A 4574-nucleotide genomic window follows, 5' to 3' on the forward strand; every position below is an offset into this window, starting at 1 on the left:
CTGGCAACTCTCAAATCACCGTGGGAGCCTACCATTTAACAATAAATACATTATAAACAGCAATAAGCCAGGCACATTGGCTCACACCTATATTCCCAGCACTTCGGGAGACTGAGGCAGTAAAATTGCTTGAGCCCAGGAGTTTGAGACCAGCCTGGGCACCATAGCGGGACCCCACCTATAAAAAAATTTAAAAATTAGTCAGGCCTGGTGGTGTGTGCCTATAGTCCCAGCTACTCTGGAGGCTGAGGTGGGAGGATCACTTGAGCTCAGGAGGTAGATTGCAGTGAGCCGGGATCACACCACTGCACTCCAGCTTGGGCAACAGAGTAAGACCTTGTCTCAAAAAAAAAAATGACAAAAGTATTACACTGAAAATCTGTAGTGCTAGAAATAATAGTAACAGTTAACTTTTTTTTTTTTTGAGACAGTCTCGCTCTGTCACCCAAGCTAGAGTGTAGTGGTGTGATCTCAGCTCACTACAACCTCCAACTCCTGGGTTAAAGAGATTCTCATGCCTCAGACTCCCGAGTACCTGGGATTTCAGGTGTGCACCAGCCCGGCTAACTTTTTCTTTTTTTTTTTTTTAAGTAGAGACAAGGTTTCACCATGTTGACCAGGCTGGTCTCAAATCCCTACCTCAAGTGATCCACCCGCCTTGGCCTCCCAGAGTGCTGGGATTACAGGCATGAGCCACCAGCCAAGAAATAATAAATTTTATTTATTTATTTATTTATTTATTTATTTATTGTGAAGGAGCTTTGCTCTTGTCACCCAGGTTGGAGTGCAACGGCACAATCTCAGCTCACTGCAACCTCTGCTTCCCAGGTTCAAGCGATTCTCCTGTCTCAGTCTCCTGAGTAGCTGAAATTACAGGCACCTGCCACCACGCCTGGCTAATTTTTTGTATTTTTAGTAGAGATGGGGTTTCACCATGTTGGCTAGGCTGGTCTCGAACTCCTGACCTCAGGTGATCCACCCACCTCGGCCTCCCAAAGTGCTGGAATTACAGGTGTGAGCCTCCACGCCCGGCCCATAAATTTTAATTCTATAAAAATTACACATATGCTATCTAAGTTATGACAGATCTTACATGCATTGGAATTGATATATAAGCACATGTACATATATATTTTAATCTACTTTCATACACTCTGACAATCACAGAAACTAAATCTGAATGATGACAAATACCACGTTTGGTCATTAGTATTAATGTGCTATTCAGATCTGTACGTGTGTATAAGTACCTTCATTCATAACCCATCTATACAGGTACATATAAGCAGGGCCCACTTTTCACTACAATGCATTTCTGGATATTGTGTTGTAAATGGTATCATGATAAAGTGGATTCTGTTTTTCCAAGGCTGTAACTGAGGGTTTGCTCCTGACAAAGAACTTGTCTTCAAATAAATAATTGCTACAACTAACCATATGTCATTAAAAAAGAAATGCTTCAAAATAAACTTCTCCAAAAATTAAAACAATGAACTTCATTTAGTCATGTAATAGTTATAAAGGACCTTTATGTTTTAGACATACATTTTCTCTGTCCTGTAACTTGTACATAAATGTTCTGTGAAATTTATCTTACGAGGGTCCTCGAGGTACATGTAGCACAGGACACAGAAAACCCAAGTCTATCATACATTATACTAAAATAAGTAATGTAGATGTAATAAGCATTAATATTTAACAATTGTGTTTACCTTCTTAGAATTCTGAAAGGATTTTATAGGGTCATCTTGACACAAGGCTCTAAAATGCTCCCCAAGGAAGTTTGCAATAAAGCTTCCTGTTCTTTTTTATAAACTTCCTTGAGCACCAAGCATGGCACCCAAACCTTTCAGTAAACAAAGATTTCTTTAGGAGCTAGGCCAAAGCTTTGAACACTGAAGGAGATGCTTTCACTGCAAAAAAAAATTGGGCCACTGCCAGACCCCTGCTCAGCCTCACATCTCTCAGAATCTATAGCCTGTGAAGTCCTCCAGTAGGTTCACATTTTCCACAAACTGCCTCTCAGCCCTTATACCTTAGAGGCAGCTGCAGTCTGGCTTTATATATCCAACTAGGGCAAGACGCACCTAAGAACCACACCACTGCCCCTACCACCAATCACTCTGCAGAGCACAGGTGAGAAAATGTACTGGTCAGGCCACTGCCTGGATCCTTCTACACCTAGCAATGTAAGGAACACCATAAAACAGCAACTCCTGCCTCCAGGTCCAAATACATCTAAATTGGGGAGACCTGAGAGCCCCCTGTTTATCAGAAAATAGCAGGACTAACCATCTAATCAAATTTGTGATGAGCTGAACCCACCATACCTCATTCACATCCCTGTTTTCCTCTGTCATAATTCAACATGTAAGCATCCAGTTTGACATACCTGCTTTGTGACCTTGGGCAAATCACTTGAGTTCTGTGTCTGTCTGCTCATCTGTAAAATTAAGGTCTACTCTTCATGAGGTTTTCCGAGGATTAAAAGAAATAATCTATGCAAAGCCCTGTTAGATTATTATTGTTATTATTAAGTTATGTTTAATTATTATTGTTGTTCTTGTCCTCTAACTGCATTCCCATATTGCTCTGTGCTTCTTCTCCCTGAACTGGACCGCCCACTTTTTTTTTTTTTTTTTGAGATGGAGTTTTGCTCTTGTTGCCCAGGCTGGAGTACAATGGTGGGATCTCGGCTCACCGCAACCTCTGCCTCCCAAGCAATACTTCTGCCTCAGCCTCCCGAGTAGCTGGACTTACAGGCATGTGCCACCATGCCCGCTAATTTTGCACTTTAGTAGAGACGGGATTTCTCCATGTTAGTCAGGCTGGTGTCGAACTCCCGACCTCAGGTGATCTGCCTGCCTTGGCCTCCCAAAGTGCTGGGATTACAGGTGTGAGCCACCATGCCTGGCCCTGACCTCCCACTTCTACCTTCACTCCTTACATGCTTCGGCTGTGCCTCCTGGAACACTATTCCATGATTAACAAACTCTTCTGCAATCCACAAACTCATCCCTGAATATCCACGTTTCTAGGTTTCCCATGAGGACGGAGCTTCCTTTACAGCCCTTTCTAGTGAAAGTGATCTATACCAACACACCGCATGTACTGCATAGGGAGGAGGTAAGGTAGGTATCCTCTTCCAGCCACACTGCCCCTTTCAAACCATTCCTCCTCCACCCTCAGGCAAAACCCCCTGATCCTTCTTCCCCTGAGTTTCATGATATTTGGTTACACCTTGACTCCACCTCTTTGCTGTCCTGTACTCATTCATCAAAGATGCTGGCATCTGGTTCACAGCCTTTCTTCTCACTCCTACCCCCAAGGGTGTTAAGCACTGCAAGAGAAAGTCACATAGATGAACAGGTTGGTACCACTCTGAATTCGTGGTCACCAACATCAAGGGGTCCTTCAATATTTCTGGGGATTCCTGTCATGTTTTCAACTCACTCTCTCATTTTCCCAAATGATACTTCTCAATCTTCTTCATTTTCCTCAAAACTCCAACTCCTCAGCTGCCCCAAAGAACTCACCTCTTAAAGATAAGATAGAAGTCTCCAGATGGAAACAAACTTCCTACTACCAAACTAGAAATGTATTCACAGCCATCCTTTTCTGCCGTTAAAATGAAAGATATCCCTCTTCCAATCTAGGTGTAATTCCTCCATGTGCATTGTAGAGCCCATTCATGTACAGGTCTCCTCACTAGCCATACTCAACCTATTATTACCTGTTTCCCATTTTCAACCTCTCACTCTCTACTGGCCCCTTTCTCTTGGCTTTTTCAAAGGAAGTACATGAATATTCCAACATTATATAACATCCAAACAACACAGAAGCATAATGACAACCATAATAGCTAATGTTTATTGAGGACTTACCATGTACCAGGAACTGTTGCAAGTGTGTTGAGGTATTAACACATTTAATTCTCAGAATTACTTATAAAATATATACTATTAGTATTTTCTCTTTTTTTGAATTAAGAAACTGAGGAAAAGGAAGTAACTTCCCCAAAATTAACCAGATATGAAATACGAGAATCCGGATTTAGCTCAAGTAGTCACAACACTGTGCTCTCTAAATGACCACATTTAAAGTGCCCCTGCTGTGTCCTGCCCCGTCCTGCCCCACTCCACCTCATTCTCCCTCCCCTCCTTAACTCTTCCCTTCCTTCCCCACAGGTAATGACTGGCAATAATTTTGTGTGTATATTGTGTGTACATTCGTGTGTGTATCTTTCCAGAAATTTTTGGCACATTTATATACACAGTACATACATGCTTTTTATCTCTACCCGTTCAGAGAAACTTCTCTATTAACAAACTATAGAAGTGACTCCTGAAAGTATAGTCTTACACACATGCTTTTAAATTGATACATAATATTTGTATAAATTTATAGGGTATATGTGGTATTTCATTGCATGCATAGAATGTGTATTAATGAAGTCAGGGTATTTAGAGTATCCATCACCTCGAGTCTTTATCATTTCTATGTGTTGGGAACATTTAAAGTCCTCTCTTCTTGCTATTTGAAATGTACAATGCGTTGTTGCAAACTATGGTCAC

General features: G+C 41.6%; 1 pseudogene; it reads right to left on the reverse strand.

The window, feature by feature from the left end:
• Positions 1–4277: 4277 nt before the first annotated feature.
• On the reverse strand, positions 4278–4360 carry LOC117078716 (annotated as a pseudogene).
• Positions 4361–4574: the final 214 nt, after the last annotated feature.

Source organism: Trachypithecus francoisi, unplaced genomic scaffold (assembly GCF_009764315.1).
Source record: "Trachypithecus francoisi isolate TF-2019V2 unplaced genomic scaffold, Tfra_2.0 Lachesis_group6, whole genome shotgun sequence".
Taxonomy (NCBI): Eukaryota; Metazoa; Chordata; class Mammalia; order Primates; family Cercopithecidae; genus Trachypithecus; species Trachypithecus francoisi.